We start from the raw sequence: 20,304 nt of genomic DNA on the forward strand, positions 1-20,304 counted from the left end.
AAAAAAAAAAAAAAAAAGCTACTGAATGTTTAGTATTATAGTTTGCCTATTACAGTACAAAAGGAAGCAGATGTAAGAGCAGGCCATGCTATTATGTAGTGCTAGTCAGGTTCACACTATTTGAAGAAGAAAACAAACAATTCTGCATACACAGCAGGGCCATAAAAACATGCAGTGACACATGAATGTGCAGTGAACTTTTACAAAAGTGCATTGACTTTCTGAAGACTAAATGTTGGCTATTCAGCAAACACCTACAGCTTCCACTGTTGCTGCTCAGATCTGCATTTACTAATTCATAAAGTGCCTATAGACCTTTTCCTGATATACAACTTTAAAAAGAAATATGTCTTTTTTTCAACATTTCCTGGACTCAGCTCTATCCAGATTGTTTTATCAACAATATACACTAAGCACTAATGAGATCTACATACCCCAAAAGAAAGGTTTCCAAGATTTCCTGTGTTGCTTACACATGACCAGAAGGCTCAAGCACCAAAGCAGTCAACAGCCCACAGTGACATACTGCTTATCTTGCTCACGTCTCAAGAGACAGGGACCTAGTCTGAACTGCTGATGAGTTCGCAACCAACTGCTTCTGCTATTACTACTCACAAGAGTGTATGGCATGGCATCTATCGCTGCCTGTTCCTCTCCGTACCAGCAGGCGTTGCCAAGAGCAGGAGAAGAAAGTCCTGCTCTACTCAGTACAGTTCATTTCTCAGTTGTTAGCCCATTCTTGCCCTGCCCTGGCCCTGGTCCTAACCTCCCACACACTGCAAGTTCTGACTTTTTCTGCTTCCTCATCGCCTTCTTCCCTGTTCCAGGAGATTCAAAAGGTTGAATGAGAACTTCCGCTTGAAAGGACCAAGGGAACAAACAGAAGCAACACTCGCCCAGGCAGAAACCAGACTCCATGAAGATGCACACCCTGAAACCTACTGAGTATTTTTAATCCCCTTCTGCTAACTGGACCCCCCCACACAATACAGACTTGTCTTATCTGACTAAGCCCTCTCCCAGAGCTCACCCCTACACCGTCGATATTTTCCATGGCACTCCTCCCAGACTCAAAGTCCTCCAGAGCTCTACTGAGTCTGTAGGCCTCTATCCCGACCTGTAGCCCCCTGAAGCTGACCAGTCTCCCCTTTCAAATCTGCAGCCTCTGAACTTTCCCTTCCTCTGCCTTCATTAGTCTCATCTCCCAGCCTTGCTTTTGTTGCTCTCCCAAAATACTGTGCTATAGCAAAACTGAATTTTGCCTACTTGCTCATCCTATTGCTGAGTCAACCCAAAGCTCATTGAACTCACTAGAAACTGAGAAAATTTCATTTTTTATCAGACATATAATTCAACTTTAGCTTCATTCTCATCTTCCTATACTGGGGAAAAGTCAGTAAGTTTGTGCTTTGATTTCCAAACCTGGAAGACAAAGGACAGTATGTTGGCAAAATATCTAAATTTGAAAAAGGTTAATAACCTTTGATAAAGGTTATGAAACTTCACATATTTAATTTCCAGGCACATAACAATATTAAAAATCTTAATAAAAAAGCATTTTCATCTTTCTTTTTCAGCCTTTGTTGAGAGGGCAAAGCAGAAAAAAATGCATATGTTCACAAGCTCTTTGGTATTACTCTATTTCTGTAATCATATATAAGCTTAGTTACAAAGTAATGAAGTTAAGTAACAAACAACAGGAGAGAAAAAATATGTTTCAAAGGAACTCTGAAAAGAAAGGGAGAATCAGTGAAGCAGAGAAATGGGAGTTAACACGTATATATCCATAGCAGAGAAGACTCAGCCATGAGTCATAAGAACATGAACAAGGAGGAAAAATGTGTATTTCTGCTTCCCCTCTTGATATTATCTGATTACAAGCAACATTTAAAAATTACTCAAGTTCTCCTACAGCGACAACAAGCTGATTGTTACAGAGACACCACAAATGCAATAGCATACATGCTCTTGCAAAATCAGGTTCTGCTACTACAGGCAATGGAAGTTGTTAAACATTACAAATCAGCTGAAACAAAAGGCTGGGGCCCTCTCTAACAACTACAGATCCTAGCGCACTGACCCATACGCCTTGCTGGCTCCTCAGGTGTTGTAAGGGGCCAGTTTCAGATTCCTCACAGAGTAGCAGTCTACTTTCCACTACTGCTCACCACAAGTGCATGAAGGGAACAAAAGAAATGTAAATCTTTCTGGCCAAAAAAACAAGCTAAAATAGGGAGAGCCAAATCGCATACCAGTTGCCCACAGCAACATCTAGCTGATGGGAAAAATAATGATGATGGACAACAAACTAATCCTCATTCCCAAGGTAAATTCTGGTCCACTAAGTAAATCAGTAAAATCATCAATATCATTATTACATTTACCTTACAGAGCAGCTGCACTGTCCCTGCTGTTATATTTTACTTTAATCACTTTGCTAACCAATATGCACCAGAGTTATAGGAGATATCAAGGGAAAAGAGGGAAAGTGAGACACAGCAACATAATTTTGTCTCATCACTTGTATAAAGTGGACAGTGGAAATGTTTTTAGTATTAACTCTGTTTCTTTGCTCATTTTGAAATGCAGTGTCTTTCTTGGCACAGGAACAGTTTTGCTAGTATTCTACTTCAATTTTGCCTGTTGAGTAAGTGAACATACTAAGGAGCTCTGGCAATGGAAATAATTTGTTTTTGAATTTTTAATGCTAATGATCGTGCATATATATAAAATTCATGATGTTTTGCACTTAGCACTTACAATTCCTTAACATCCAAAAGCACTTTGCAAACTAACATACAAATAATATGTAAGGATCATTCACATCATTCTCCATAGGAGAGTATCTGCTTCCTGTGTCATACCACAGCAGCTGTTTCAAACAAGTCAAAAATAGCATCTGCAACTAAATCTTGAATTGAATCTTAGATAAGTGAACTGCAGTTGTCTGGATTGAATTTGGCCATAGTTTCCCAGATGAATAAATCTTTCCTTACAGAAAGTGTTGCAGGCGGTCAAAGCCCTACCTTACACGCTGCCCAGAATGATGATACATACAGAGACAGAGCGCCACAGCTCAGTACTAAGCAATGGTACTAACGGCTGACAACTAGCTTCACACGCTTCCTTCATTACTGCCCCATTTTCCTCCTCCGGCAACACTTGCACTAGGACAGATCAAAGTAATGCACAAGACCTTTTTTCATAATTTTGAACTTAGCTGGATATAGGTAGATGAAGTTCAAAGCAAATTTTAACTACATGAGAAAGCAACATCTCTCTGTGATAGTTTTGAGCTATATTCTATCAGAAACTAAAACCATTTCTCCTTATGCTAAGGAAAAGAAAAATATAGCCTAAATCTCTAAATGCCAATGTTTTCTTTACCTGCTACTGTGTTCCATGCTTTTTGGAAGCATTTATTGCATTGCTTTCTCTGGGAAGATATAAAGTTTCATCTGCAATTCCTGTAATGTGGCATGTATAAAAGAGAGTTAGATTTATGTGTGCTGCACGAAGAACTCAAGCCAGTCCAAAGATTTGTTTTCACTGACATACAAAGGAAACCATATTTGGTAAATTCAGTTTCTTTCCCTCATTTTCCTGTTCCAGCTTTATAATTGTCAGGAACAGCTGTGTACATTGCCAATCACCTTTCTAAAAACTAACAGGCCTCCAATGAACAAAACATCTATTCTGCTGCTAAATTTGTTTTTAATTATATTACAAGTAAGAAAAAAAAATGCCCCAGCTGTTAACACTGACTGAGTAAGGCCAAAAGGAGATGTAGAGCAGACATTAGGAAATACTTTAAAAAATTCTTGTAGTTTGTCATGATTTAATAGTAGATATTTCTGGCTTTGAATTAATTCTGAAATATTCTTAGATGACAGATTAAACAATAGACTCTGACTATTATTTTCAGAATGTCTCAAACTCTACTTCAAAAATAAACACACTATATTAACTCTCTGTTTGCAGGTAAATACTAAACTATTTGTCACAGTAACTTTACAACTTCATACTCACCTTGTCTTGCCTTGGTTGTTGAAGGTAATAGGGCCTGCTTTATTATGCCCATAAATTGAGTCAATTGACTTATCCTTATATCCTGTTTCCTGAACTTAATGAGAGATTCTGCATCATTAGGAAAACACATCATCCTACAACAGGATCAAAAGCAAAGGAAGCCTGATAATAACTCATTTGGATTTCAGGCAATGTTCATAGGCAAACTTTCGATATTCTGACTTGAGCAAGGGCAAACAACTGCTTTTGTAAGTAAGTTTGCTGATTGCTATGCTTACTTTGCAGATGGCCCAGAAAAAAGATCAAATTGAGTATTTTCTGAATGTAAGCTGCATTCTGTTGAGCATAGGCTCTATGCAGCTTGTATGTAAGGATAAGAAAAGCTCAAAATTCCAAACAATCAGAAGAAATCAAAGTAAACGTTAAAGGAACTGCTTTTAATAGTCATTGATTTTTTAAAATTTTAATATGTTTTCACTACCAACAGATAATTTGTAATATGTGTAAAATAATCACATTGATATCTGAATGTAAATGCTCTCATTTTATAATCCAAACAGGAGGACAAATTTCCTGAATCCTAGGTCACTGGGCAGATAGGCTAACAAACATGGAGCACCACTACCATGAACAAAGCCATAAGTGGGTAGAAGGATCCACGGGCACAGACCGCGTTGCAGAGAAACGTGGTTCCCTGCTTGACTCACCCTGGCTGCACCACGTGGCCTGTGGCATGGGGCCCTGTTTCGCTGACGTGCCTACCCAGCTGCAGCACTGACGCACCATCTCGGCTGAGCACAAACGTAAGAGGTCTGAAACTGCTACCCCAAAGGGGCCTTCAAAAGACAAGGAAAGCACATCCAAGTCTATTTTTATAAGCCAAGAGTTATACTAATTCCCATCTCCATCCTAATCACTACTCTAACACACATGCACACATCAGAGATCGCAGATCCGCTGAAGGTGTAATAGGAATGGAGGACTTTAACACTATTCCACATTTTTAAACTTGTGTGTGATTAGCCCTATGCAATATGGACTTTTTTAGTATACTGTTGCCTGCTAGTGTACGTTTAGAATTGGAGCCAATACAGAACACACTAATCTATTAATTTCTATTGTTTCAAGAAAGAGCAAGTTCTGTTTTCTTAGCACTATTCTTGTTTTTCTATGGTTTAAATACAAAAAGCTATCTTCCTTATCACCTTGGCCCTGCTCATAAAATAAAATAAAAACTGATCTACAGTTTTGCACCCAATACTCCAATATTCTCAATGAAGAGTACATAGGAAGCGCTGAAAAATATCTTTCAGTTGTGGGTTTTCTGCTTATTACTATGAAAAAAGACTCGTTGTACATTTGTATTCACATACAGATAAAAAAAATAAAAATGGGAAGGAGACGCAGAAAGACTAAGGACTGTGTTTAATAGACACTTTTTATCAAAGGTGAAAAGCAAACAATGGAAGTATTGCAAATAAAGCTGTTCTCACACACTTTCTCAGCTCATTTCTGTTTTTCTGAATAGAAACTGAACATTAAACTAAAACAAACCACAGTCTTGTTTCTTTGATACGTTTTGAATACACATCTGTATTTTCTTGAATTCTCATTCTCAGCAGTTCACATATCACTAATAAATATTTTTCATTTACTGTTATCTTTAAAGGATAAGGAGTAATTTCCAGAAAAATTCATGTACAATTTACATTATACCTTAATTAATTTGATAAATAATCCATAAACTCAAGGTTCTGACAAACCCACTGAACTAGAGAGTTCAAAGTTAATAATAAATGCCAGCCTTCTAAAGTAGTAAGGAGGGATTGCAACATATTATTGTATGGTACACCAGACCTGAAAATCCAGTAATATTTACACCTGTTAATGATGATTTTTCAACATCAATTCTATCTTAGCACTTTTGGACATATACTAATCCATTACTATAATCTATCTTTTCTAAAATGTGTTTATTTCTTTCAGAAAACATTTTATTATTTTCCTTTAATACAGTTTTAAACAATCCCATAGTAGAATATTAGAAACTCAATGTATATGGTCTCGCATTAATCTAAAATCAAGAGTATGAAAGTTTTACTACAGTATGAAATTTTACTGTCAAATGAAAAGAATATTTCAGAATATTCCAAGAGAGTATTTCAGAGACTCAGTGATCCAGAACATCTTTTCACCGTAAAGTGCCCATACAGTAATTATTTTATGTATATTATCAATATATAGTAGCAATAGAGAAGGTAGAGTTGGATGCATCATGAAGCAGTGCAGGAGATGCCAATCTGCAACCTGTGACTTCTCTTCAGTACTCTTATTATTGACAGAGTAGACCACAATGCTCAATTATGTCAAAGTCTACTTAGTCTCTCTTTAGTACACAGATTCTTGCACTTAAACCTCCTAAAAGTTCCTGCAGTTTTGTTGCAGCCTCTCAAGAAACACTTTGGGATACTAAAAATGTACAGGCTTTTGTTTCAGATGCACTTTTTTTTCTCACTGCTTTGAAAATTTATCATATTCTGATAGTTCGTACATAAAGAATCACTCACAACACTGCTCAACTGTCATTCTGTATTATATAAAAACTACACATTAAAAATACATATAAAAGTACATTTTCCTTACAAAACACAATCAAACAAACTCCCTACCTAACTCTTTAAGCCCTGCTACCCTGTATTTACTTTGTAAACACCTGAGATTGTTCTATCTATAAGGCACAATAGACATGTTAGCCAAAAAAAAAATAGAACTGTATTTGAGGTCTTTTTTCCTTTAAAGGAAAAATGATACCTAAAACAGTAAGTACAAAAATCAATATTTAAAATGATTTCTGTAGTCAATACAAATCAAAGTTAAGATTATGATACATTTGGATATCATATCATTGCTACTGCTATATTGTGCATTTACCTTAAATATTAGTTTTCTAATTTTCCTGTTTCATTTACTTAGAAAAGAATGTTCTAAAATGATGCATGATCATCTGAAACTCAGCCTCCACATTCTACATATGCATTACATCTGTGCACCCAAGTCAGTAGGAGGACACAGAAGGACACAAAATCCTGTAAATGTCAAATTAATATTAACTGGATTAAGATCAACAGAAATTCTGAACAAGGCTAAAATTGACATGGTATCCTACATTCAGAGGAAGAAGCGATAAGGTGAAGTGAATTGTCAACAAAGATAATTATGGCAGAAGTTCTAGGGCAGAATGGAAGTGAACACAAGTGGTGAGTGCATTTAGTGCATCCAGGTGAAAACTAATGAGAGATTTGGCAATGAGTCAGGGAGACAAAGGAGGAGCCTGGATTCTGGGCATGCAGCGAAGGAAAGAATGACAGGGCCTGGTCAGAGACACATCACATACCGGAACATATCACATACATATCACATACTAACAACTACATACCGTAGCAGAGATGGATAATGAGTCTGACATTTATTTTGAAGCGCAGTCACTTTGTTATGGCCATATAGGTGTCTGAGAAAAAAAGGGGGGGGGGAAGAGTATAACAAAGTGTATTGTACATGCAGCAGTGTATTTTTGATGTTCTTTACTTAGGCAGTATATCAGTGAGCCAGAAGTTACAAGATAGTGTAACTGTTCCCTTTGCCAACAAATATCTTCAGTAAGAGATTACAGCTCAGGGAGATGTTGTTCCTAGTTAAATAAAGATTAGTAAATAAATTAATGCTGTGTGTGCAACTGTTACATAGTTTTGGGTTTTGACCAGTCTAATGGTGCTGTGGTTAAGGTTAATGAGACAATTTTACATTACGCAGCACATCCATCATGCAGATGGCTTCATTTCACTATATAGTCTTTATAATAGCAAAGACTACATCCCCTTTTAGGAGCTGCTTCAGCTCCTGAGTGAATGCATGCAGAGCATTTATATACAAAATGTTAATGTATTTTTCGAAGTGTTTGGTCTCAAACTAAACAAATATGATGTGCTAACAAGCAAGTAGAAGTTAATCTTTCTTTGGAAAGGCTAAGAGCTTCCTATATATTTGGCTGTACTGATGAAACATCCAGATCAACACTGAGATGTAAATAGCTGTAAAACCCTATTGTGTGATTTATATACAACAAAATCTGAAAGTTAGGCTCTGAAATTCAGCCATAGCCCTTATGAAATGGCTGTGCAGAGGAACTCTCTGAGGACTGCAGAAACATATGTTTACCTGGAATTCCAGAGATCTCTCTGGATGACACACGTGTCCCATTGTGCTTCCAGCCAATTCTGCTAACTGGGAGCCAGGGGACCCCACCTCCAGCTCCTTATGACCTCCAGGACCCACTAAGGGGAAGCAAACTCTGGACAAATGGACTACAATAGCTCCTGCTACAGGTGATTAGTGAACCTCCTCTGTGCTTATTTATTTGTGTGCAGACTGGACACAAGACAGTTATTTTTGCAACCATTATACCACGAACTTGTAAGAAAAGCAAATGTGGTGCATTTTTGTCACAGTACAACACTATATAAGTTGCATAAGCCAGCTCATCCTTCATGAGCCAGAAGCAAGTTGCAAGTGCAAGGGAAAAAGGAGTATAAGTTTATGATTTGTGAACCGAGTGGTGTGCAAAAGGTACATAAATCAGGCCTTTCTCTATCAGAAATGCCAAACATATTGTATTATCTTTACACTTGTTTCTCTTCTTGGAAATATTTTAAGGATGTTTAAAGGGTGTGGAAAGGAAGAAACTTTTGCCAAAACACTAACATTGGCAGACATCCAAATTGCTACGCAAACTTACTGTAACCAACTCTGAAATTCTCTTAGCTAATATTACATAGCACTTTACATAACAACTCCTAAGGGGTTCAGAGAAGAAATAACAATAAAAAGTCATCTTTGTTTTCCTAATCTGACACAGTAAATTGATTCATTTTTTGGTTTATGCTTGTGTTTATATGTCTGTATATATGTGAGAGAAAGAGAAAAAAATATTAAGAGGAAAAACTAAATAATAAGTTTGACTTTTTATTGAACTCTGAAATAATAAAGCCTGGGATAATTCTGCCTCCAACAGAACTGTGTTACAAAATCCACACTCAGTTTTTGTGAAATTCTTTTCTTACACTAACATATTTATAAGTCATTGCATACTGCCTGACACTTTCTTTGGGCTTACAGACTGCCATGAGCAAGCTTGTGGTGGTGAATATGTAACTTTTTCAGGCTCCTATGGTTAGTCCTAGATATAGCTTGAATATTGGAACTGAGCTCTAATCCATAGGAAGCTGGCTTAAGAGCTGACAGTGCTACTGGCCAGACCAACTGTAACATTTCAACTAGATAAACCTTTTTTCACAGGGTTTGTCACTTCATTGCTAGGCACAGTATACAACAATACATGCCTGGTACCATAAAAATCTGATGATTTATTAATGAATAATAAACCTTATGAATAGTGAATATTTGCATAGTGATAAGTACTACTAGCTAAATTAGCAAGGACCATTCAGCTGAGAAGAATTCCAGTTCCAAGCATAACAACCACTCGTGTCTGATAAATGCATAGGATTCCAACTCCAGAAGTGACATTTAATAAAAGTAAGAACTATTTCCTCCTCTAATGTTTGCAAATAATAGTCTCTTCTCTCTTTCTGTTATAGATATAAAAACATATCTGTTTCAAATATTTTGCTACAAGCTTCACAATTCACAGAGACGTTCAGACAAACTATTCCTTGTTCACAATGGGATCCAGTATTTTCAGCAAAGCTGATCTGATTGTTTTGTTTTTATGTATTACGTCTAACCATTTGCTTTGTTTTCACCTTTTTACTAACTAACTAATGACAAATGCCAGGTGAAGAGTTTCTAGTCACAAAATACAAAACTTCATATTAATTCCAAGATACAAAAATGCTACTTTGGCTTGACTTAGGTTTTCTCTTAGCCAAAGAAACCATTTAAAATCTCTGCAATATTCTCTTGATACCTTCCTTTGGCCTGACTGCCTACAGGAAATAGCTTTTAAATACCAAGAGTATATTATGGTTCTTCAAGTTTCAAGTACGGATATGAGATTTGTAACAGTTTTTATCTCTTTCTAACATGTGCCAAAGAGGAACATATTGAATAGCTTGAAGTGTTGGAAAAGGAGTGAGAATACAAATCTATACCTGTACTAGGTCCTGAAGCTATGGGTGAGAATTGCCTTTGAAGAGCAATCACTCAATAAAGATTTACAGCTTATTTAAATAAATGTTCAAAACAACTTTTAGAAGGATTGTCTCCTATCCCCTTGTACTGCATCTCCTAACATACACAGAGGTGTATCTTTCTGTGTTAATTTTCTCTGCTCCCTTCCATACTCCTAATTCCTATGGAGAGACTTCACTCTGTATCTGTGGTGCCACTGTGAACAAAACAGCCTTCCAATCATTCAGAGATGGAAGGAGATGGAGCTGGCCTGAAGGACATACTTAAGCACTGACTTAAGAATGGCTGTAGCCACTTAATCGCTTCAGTGCATAGAAGCAGGACCGCATATGCTGAAGGCTGTGCAGGTGGCGTTTCTGCTGAATTCAGAAGCAGCTGAAATCAGTTAGAGAAAGCACTCAGCAAAAGAGTACTGGCCAGCACACAGAAGAGCATTCCCCGCTCACACTGCACCCAAGCAAGTAGTGACTACTCCCATGCACAGAAGGCACCCAGATTCTGACCAAGAGACTAGATCCAAGGCACTCTTTGGCTCTTTACGGGGTTTTAAAGTATTCTTTGCATATGTGATCATCAGGATACTAAGCTCATCATACTGTTGCTGGAGCTGAAAGACACATAACTCCTTACATGCATTCTCTGAAGGGCTCTGTGTGCCACCTGGGATCTTGCACGTGTTCACAGAAGTGTTGTACAGGAAGAGCAGTCTTTGCTCCTGAGATGAATCTCAAGGCTACTGGAAAGGAATCAATGTTTTAGGTTGAGCAGGAAACAGAGTTCTACAAAGACACGGCTTGAAGGTGGGAAGCCACCGAACATACCCTGGCTACCTCCACAGCAGTTAGTTTTTAAGACAAAAGGTGTTACTCCTGCTTGACTGCACCCATATACTCATTGCAAATGCCCCAGGATGTCCCATTACACATACAACACTGAGCTAACTAAGGCAGGAAAATCCTATATCCTTGGGAATATCTCCACAGTGCAGTAATCCAGCAGCTCAGAAACTCACAGCAATCAGGACACTCTATCTAGGTGAAATACTTTAAAAGAGAAGAGAAATTATCACCTAATAAGGATTCTAGGGGTGGGAATGGGATTATAATGGGCAGGTATCTTGAAATTAAATAGGAAGACAAAAAAAACCAGGATAGCAAAATCAGCGCATATTGTGTAATTAAAGCAACATTCTGAAACATCGTCACCTTGTTCAGAAACTAAGTAACAATTCATGTTTTCTCTTCTTGGTCTTTATCTTTGTCCTACTTCTAAGCTACAATCTCTCTGATCACTTTATCTTTACAGAGCCTTCATTTCACACTTCTGCTTTTATACTTACCACTTAATATCTGGGTTCATCTTTAAATTTCTCGTTTACTCTTCTGGAATGAGTTTGTCAGCTGACACAATGACATTTGATTAGATTTTTCAACCAAAATTTATATTTGTTTGCCTTACATCACTTCTGTTCACATGTAAAATATACACTTCCAATTAAGTGGTCGTATATCTGTTAAAACAAATATTAACAGCTTCCACACAGTGAGGAAACACGATTGGCTAGTAACAGAAATTAAGTATGCCATGCTTCTGGTATTCATAATTAGTAGTATTCAGCTATGCATCATTCATTCAGTGATTTCTGTTGGTATGACTGCCTAGAAGTGTTGCGTTAATGCCAGGAGCAACCAGTATTTAAGCATTCATTGAAAAACCATATATGCTATTTATTTCTGCCATTTTTTAAGTTTTTATGTTCCATTTTCAAGTGCTGTCCTGTTTTTTCTCTAGTTCACCACATTTTTAGCCAAGGACTCAATGACTTTTCTAGTGTTTGCAACCTGTCAGTTTGCTTCTAATGAACCCCAGACATTTTTTATTTAAACTTTTCAGCTCATTGTTGAAGAGTGAAGAGTTTGGTTCATCTCTATGTCTTAATTTTGCTCACCTAGCATTTAATTTTTGCAGCCAAGTCTCCTCATCTTCATCATCGTTAATATGAATATTGCAGTAGCACTGAATATCACTGACATATATCTTTTATCTCCCCTACCTGTGACCAATAAATAATACTGCCTCATGTTTCAAACTGTTCAGAGAATCTGAGAAAAAAAGTAATCTGTTCCTTAAGATTCTTACCAGTTGTGCAGAGTTAGCTTTTTCATAAAATCTCTTATGTTTCTCCAGTTTACTGCAACTTCAGATTACAAAAAGAATAAAGCACCATTTATCAACAGAAGAGGTGATCAGAATGCCCAGGTGTAGTGGCCACCTACCACTCTCTAGCAACAAAAGCAACTATTAAGAGATTATCAGCAGTCTTAGTCTTGAAGAGTAGGGTGTTGAAAGCAAGAAATTGGAAAAGAATCTCACTTTCTCTCTTTTTTCCCCCTTTTTTATGAAAGTTATTAAGGTTGCAAAAGAGAGTTTGAAAATGTAAAAATGCATTTCAAATAACCCAAATCAGAAAAGAAAAAAATGGAAGTTTAGTTCCTCCCATAATTTTTGGTGGTTGACTTGTGACTAGGATGCTCAAACTTGCCAGTAGTGGCAAGTAGTACAAGAGAAGTAAGAGCTAGCAAAATACAAGAAAAAGTCAGAAACAAAATAAAGAACAGCATCTCTACAAGAAAGGTGTTCAAAGCATAGAAAATAGGGAAATTCAGAATCAAAATTTTCTAAATAGTCATATCATAGGCGAGCTTTACAATTACACTCCTGTATAATAGCTTTGCCTCTCCCTCTGCAGGTCAGAAATAGTGAGACAATATTTTTGTTAGATGTTGTTAAATGGTATTCTTAGTTGTAAGATATTTTAAATAAAATTCCATTATCTTAAACATCACTTTGCACTAGCTCATATTGTTTTCACTTTTAGGACATATAGTGATAAAACTTAAAAACAAGAGGAAAGTATTTTCTCTACGACAACATTTGTTTAATTGATAGACAGTGTGCTGTCCATGAAAAGTTGAGTCTTTCTAGAAATTCTGGAAAGAAAGAGATTTTAATCAAATGATAAAATATGGCAGTTAACAAAAGGACAGATGAAGTATCTTATTTTTTTTTAGGATTTCAACTTTACAACGCTCCTTTAAAAAACTTCCTGCTCACCAAAGAATACAAGTACCCCAAGTCTTAAGAATTATCTGTGAAAACTGTGCAAGTGTTTATTTAAAAAATTATCCAGCAAAAATCCATACAAGATCACGCAACAAACCGTCACCAGAAACCAACTGCCTGCGATGGCAAGCCTAGAAGAGACCTCACACAACAGCTAAACAAAAACCAGTCAGGAAAAGGACCCTGGACAGACAGACAGCTAGACTGCTGAAGCTTATCTATCAGGGAGCCAGCCAGACGGACACAGGCCAGTCACAGTAACCACACCTCCAAAGCCAAGCAGTCAAGGAACAAGTCTGTGGGAATGGTGTTTGAGGAGCTAAGTAGAAGCATGGAAAAAAGCCAGTTAGCAAGGCACTTGGAAGCTTAGGCAAGCCAGGAACAGGCTGCTCTGGAATCCACAGGAAGCAGCCAGAGAAAGAGCTGGCTGCCCATCAAGTGACGAACTGGGATGCTGAGGAGTTTGAGAGCTTGCCATGTCAAAAGTCTAGAGATCCTACAAGACAGGTGACGCGGCTGTTGACAAGCTGGTTGATTGGTATAAAACCTGGCAAGGAAATAAAAGTTCACCTCCCCACTTGTTTTCTGTTAATAGCTGTGACAGAATGAACATTCCTGTGGAACATTTTTGTTCCATCAAACAGGCATCGTTCTGTTGGAAAAAAATCTGCAAGCTCTATTGAGGGAACATTCTGTCTTTCTTCTAAAAATACCTGTTGGTCATAAAAGATGTTACCCTCCTGAATAACGAACCAGTCTGTAGGACTGCTTCAGCTGCTTTCAACCCAATAATGGAAGAAATGCCTGAGCCAAAATTGAGGTATTGCCACCAAAAATGAAGTTCTGGATTTCAGCTCTGTTGACCCTAAAAACTGAGGAACTTTAAGTAAAGCAACAGATATATGAGAGCAGATAACAAAATGATGCATTACTACTAGAAAAACAGCCAAGAATAAATGGGAAGGAGCCAAGAAATAGGAGTTCACCACAAGACAGAAGTCTCTACTGTTTGTGTTTTTCATTTCTATAATATTATCTATAAAGAGGCCTAGATTACATCTTGCTGCAGAGCAGTAAAGACTGAGTTAAAATAAAAAGCTGCTTTCTGCCAACCCTTCATTTCAGCAAAAACAACAAGAACATTTTCTGGCCAAAGTCCAAGGTTTTCCTGCTTTCCTGAACCTAACATGTATACAATGTTAGCAAGAGAAAACTATTATTACTATTTTGCTAGAAACAGCTTTTTAAGTTGCAGATAGTAGCCCTGTGAGGTAGTAACACTTATAATAGCATACAGATTTCATTGAACTCAGCATCACAACATGTGGTGAATAAAGACAGCATTATTAAAGTTTGTTGAACAGATCGACTGTTATAAAGACACTTCTATATTCTTAAGGTAGATATATTTTCCATGCCCTCAGCCAAAAATATCAGTGGCACTGGGGAGATGGAAGAAAGAAATATGCTTATCCTTACCTTGGCAAGAGAGGGTAAGTTGTGTTCCAAACTCATTTTTTTATTCTCATCCTGACAATCACAAACACTTACTTAAGCTCAAATATTGGACCATGGCACAGATTTTAAAATATGATTTTTGAAATTTGAACTCTTGACTCATATTTACATGAGACTTATGACATTCTATCCCTTAATGCTAAGGCTTGCCTATTACACTAATACCATACTTGTGTTGTTCAATCCCAGTGTAGAAAGTCCCACCACACAATGTAAAATGAGTGATAAATTACTCATCTCTCAATACCATTATAAGCCACAGCAAAAAAACAACAGATCTCAAGCTATCCAATTCCCATATTTTCATGAAGATATATCAACCTTATATTTCTCAATCTGAAATTATTTTACAGTTCATCAATTTAATTTGTGTTTTGTCCATCAGTCACTGAGTCCAAAATCTCTTTTTTTTTCCCCCAGCTTCTTGCAGCCTTGAGCCAAAACTTTTAAACTTTCTATCCACAGCAACCATTGTAGCCTGGATTACATCCAGTCTTTTACTAACATCTGTCAAGTTCATATTTGTGGTTGCAATGGAGTGGAATAGAAAAGAAAGATGTATGGCAATGGATTAACCCTAACACTTCTTTATTACACTACAGACATTTTATATGTCTTTACTGCACTCAGTCATACTAAAGTTTCCATACATTACTCCTCCTACCATTCTTTATCACTTAGTAACAAAAGACAAAAATAAGTCTTTTCATATAAAGAGGTGTTAGATCAACATTATCAGTGATATAACTAAGATTCCTAAGTTTGAAATTTAACCTAATAGCTTCTTTTGCCTATTCCAAATAATTGTGCATAATCTGTTTCAAATACTTTGAAGCTCACAAAATTACCTAAGAGAAAACATTTTGTCTGCAGAGAATAAACACAAAATTTATACATGAAGATTTTATTTTCAAGATTCCAAAGAGTAGCAGTGATCGTTTTCATTTCTATGACAAATTCCATCCAAAGACCTCATATCTTTCTATAAAAATTAGTTAACTCTTACGAGGCAATTGTTATAGACAGGAACAAAGGAAGATGATACTAAACAACTCATAAACCAAGCAGAAAGCAGATCTCCTAGCATTTTACTTGTTCATCAAACTCAAAGCAAGGAAAAAATAGTGTAGTTCTTTGATGAGCTAATGAAAACTATTTCTTGAAACAGCCTGGGTTTTATTATTATTTTAACATCTACACCTACAGAATTCCAACTGCGGTTTTTCTTCAGGCAATCTTAGTGGTCATTGAATTGCATAGGTGCTTATACTTAATAAGAAAGAAATGCTTTTTTTTGGTGGACTGTGTAAATAACTGGGTTTTTTTTACCTGAAGAGTCATGATCTGGAATATCTGAAAACTTGCAAATTCATTAGCTCTTACTAATTTGCAGTGGAGTCCCTAAGTTTTACTTCTAAGCTTTGTAAGAGGAGAGTATTTGCTAAAATTTTGCAGGTATAGCACGTAAAATAAGATGGATATGACAACGAATTACAGCTGAGCTGTTTACTGACGCTGGGAAGAAATGAGCTTGGAATGAAGCTTCACTATTGATTATATTCCATTCTGAGCATAAAGGTAGGAAGAAAGATAACAACCCAGATCACAGAGTATAACACATGATAAAAACGTCCCAAGAGGATTATTATAAAGTACTTTGGTATTTAAAATTGTTGGACTTCTTCCAAGCTCTGTAAGACATTCTGCCCATTACTTCCGTGAAGCAGTTACAGAAATACAGCTCTTGGCCTAATGCTTTAAATCAATGTATGTGATAGATATAAAATTTTACAAGTGCTCAAAGTTATTTTCCCAGACAAGTGCCTAGGGGGCAGGAAGAATTTGATTAGTCAGTATGTATGCTAGATTTTCATCTAGAACTGGCTGACTGGAAGGCCAAATCCTCCTTGAATTTGTTCTCATTTTGTGATTACTCTCTTTGAAACATGAGTGCCACATGGCATCTGAAATCTGCCAACAATCAGTCACAAAAGAGGACACTAAAGATTGATTAATTATTATTTGAATAAAAGGATGATAACCAAATACTACTAAGCCAATAAGGAGCAAAAGAACACAAAAGGCAAAAAAATTGTTTTAATGGAATTAATTTTGATAGAAAGGTAAAGTAGTTCTGCATCTCTAGGTTAAAAGTCACTGAAGTAGTTAATAAATCTTGTTCTGATTTAGGCCCTACGTTACTTCCTTCATTTCTTGCCAGGAAGTAATTGTCATGGATTTAAAAGCCTGTAAATGAAATGTAGATGCTAATAAGGTCATAGACTATTTTTAAGAATTGATTGCTATGACCAATATATCAAATGGAGAGCTGTTTTTCCTGGTGTGGGTCAAGCTGATCCTGTTTACATATTTTTGAAAGTGCCAGATAAGTAGGTACATCAGTAGAATTTGCAAGACTGGCAAGAAGCTCTAAGTCAGACCCTCCCTAATTACATTACATCTGAAGTCTACCTACTATGGGAAGATTGGGCCACACGAACTTTTCTTACATTTGTGGACTAACTTGTCTCTACAGCAAAAGAAGCAGAATGCTTCCCTCAACCCAGGAAGTCAAGAACACACAAAATAAATCTGTGGTTTCTCACCTTATCTGCTACACTTCAAACAAGGGCCTCCTTATTCCATAGAAAGCCCTCTAGAGCCTCTAAAGAAGTAAAACATGAAAGATTTCATCCACTGGCTATGCCAGCTAACCATACCTGTGCAATTCCGACCACCATCAATATCATAACAAAGCTACTCTTCGGCTGAATTTTAGGAAGAACAAACATATGATAGAACAGCCCCTGAAGAAAACCATGCAGGAGAAATGGGAGCACATTTAAAAATAACAATCATTACTTGTTTTGTGGGAGAGAAGCATTCTTCTCCTATCAGCATGTGAATACACAGACAGCTTGTGTATGCACACATACCTGTGAGGAGACAACATTATGGCTCCCAGATCTGTGCCTTCTGACAAGTTTAAAGGAGGCTGTTTTGAGCTGTGCAAACTGGAGCTGTTAAGCATTGTGCTCTACCTAAGCCTTCATCAGTTCTGTGCAAGAGCGTGTAAAGCAAGAGAGCAAACAAAATAAGAATAGTAATGCAACAGCACTGATATTTGCAGAAACTCAAGTTGCGGGTCATAAAGAAACTTCTCTAGTCTCTTACTCCCCAGAAACTAACTAAATTGATTTTACCACATATACTGAGTGATCTAGCTTCTTAAATGATTCCAGAGCAGAACTGATAGTTGTGTCCTTTACCACTTAGGTAAAGGCCGCTATTACAGCTATAACAGTAGGTATAGTTTTAGGGTCTTAGATGAAAAGAAGTTGTTCCTTCAAAGTAATGAAACAAGACTTAAAAATATAAAGCAAACAATTCTTTCTTCGTCATTTGTTTTGACATCTTTTTGAAAGTTAACACATTAATTCACAGTCAGTTATGAATTCAGTTGGATTATTGAATTATTCATTATAATATATTTGCTTTCCTATTATTATTTTAATAATCATTAAAAAGTGTATTAAACTAGATTTTTCTTTCAAATTTTTATCTGAACCCAAAAGCTGGAAAGAAAAGATATCTGAGAAGAACTTGTAATGGTTATAAATTCATATAATCTTAATACAATTATCATCTTAATACAAATGGCAGATACTTATCTCAAAGTAAAGAGACTGTTTCATGTATTTTTTGTGTTTGTATAAGTTGAGGATCCTGTCTCTGTAAATTTTAGTTGAATCTAAAAGTACTTCAGATGATTTCATGTGCTATTTAAGTCTGCTTTTTTTTTTCCCTGAAGGCTAAGGCAGTACTCACAAAAATGGAGACATTTAGTCACATCTAACTATCGCAACCAGCACATTTCTAGTTCCATCTCCTCACAGCAGCGTGGTTCCAGTTCTGCAGTGACCTCTTGTCCTCAGAAGTATGACTCACTCTAATGAAATGATACATCTTCACAACTATAAAGCAAGACAAGTTATTAAAGGGGACCTCTTAGTGGCCTTCATATCAATGAGTCAGCTAATACCTAGCAGCACCTATCTCCCCACATGTTCCTCCTTCAGACTTGTTATTCTTTCAGTTATTCACTGTTTAGAATATTGCAGCTGCCTACTGTAACCTATTTCATTTGCAATAATACATGTATATGGTAATTATCACTGGTCATGCTTTGGCTGTAAATTGATGAAATTATTCCAAACTTTGGAAAGCCAGCTCTTCATCATTCTCTGCAGAGCATTTCTCTTTTTTACAAAGTTGGGCTAATGCCAGGAAGTCTATCCTCCCTTGAGCATCTGGCCTCCAGGTTCACTAAACCAATAACTAGGCAGGCAGAATTAATATAAGGAGATGGTAATATTTATGAAGTTCTCTGCATGTAAATATAACTTCTGTACATGTGAGGTTTTCTCTGCCAGCTTCCAAATATGACAGAAGAAATATCTGAAGAGAAGCTGTAAATATTTTTCTTCAGTGTATTTCTTTCTTAGCAGAATGGGTGTAGCTGGCTAGCTTCAAACAGTTCACATAAATGCAGAAGAAAGTTTAACTATGGTCAGGCTTCAGCCCAAAGGTACACACAGGTTTATACACACAGGTTTAGGCTGACATTGTTTGTAGTTTGCAGTAACGAAGATCGCTCTGTAAATATTTATATTGCCAAAAATGTTTCCTGATGAAGAAACATTGCTCTTAGAGCCAAAATCTCAACTGAAGTAGACTGCTATCACACTACTGAAATTCTACCAAGTGAAAGGTAATTTCTAACTTTGTTGTCTGTAATTCCTTTGCTGAGTTTCCCACTGCTGTTAGGCAGTGCCAAACCAGTAAAGCAGCCAAAACAAAGTAAGAAATTAAGTCAGCAAGTATCCCTTTTTTCCTCACCATTCTGCCAAAACACTTGGTGAAGCATCACAATCATTATTTGTCAAGGTATATTGACAGTGACAGTTTTATTTATTTAGCTGTTTTGATTGAATAATTTTAACTTTAAGAAGTATTTACTGATATATGATCCAGTTCCTATTACTAAAGACATGTTCTAAACAACACTGGATGCAGGCAGGATCTTTCTTCTGCAGAATTGTGCAAAAAAGAGCAAGTTATAAATCACTGAAAAATAAACTCTACTAAATACTCTGTGTAGTGCACAAGCTTGTGCATTGTTACAGATATGATGATGAAGGTGTAGAAGACAATGATGCATTATTAGTTTGAGAAAGTGATTTTTCTTCCTTGTGTGATTTTATAATTTGCTATAGATCATTTCACTAAAATGCAAATATCATTTTGGGAACAAATCTAATCACCACTTCTCAGAAACGATAAACACTGGTTATAACCTACTTTCAGTTACAAGCAAGTAATGTAGGGGATTTCTGAATTTTGAATGAAAACTTACAAAGTATCCTG

The sequence above is a fragment of the Rhea pennata genome, chromosome 6 (assembly GCF_028389875.1).
Source record: "Rhea pennata isolate bPtePen1 chromosome 6, bPtePen1.pri, whole genome shotgun sequence".
NCBI lineage: Eukaryota > Metazoa > Chordata > Aves > Rheiformes > Rheidae > Rhea > Rhea pennata.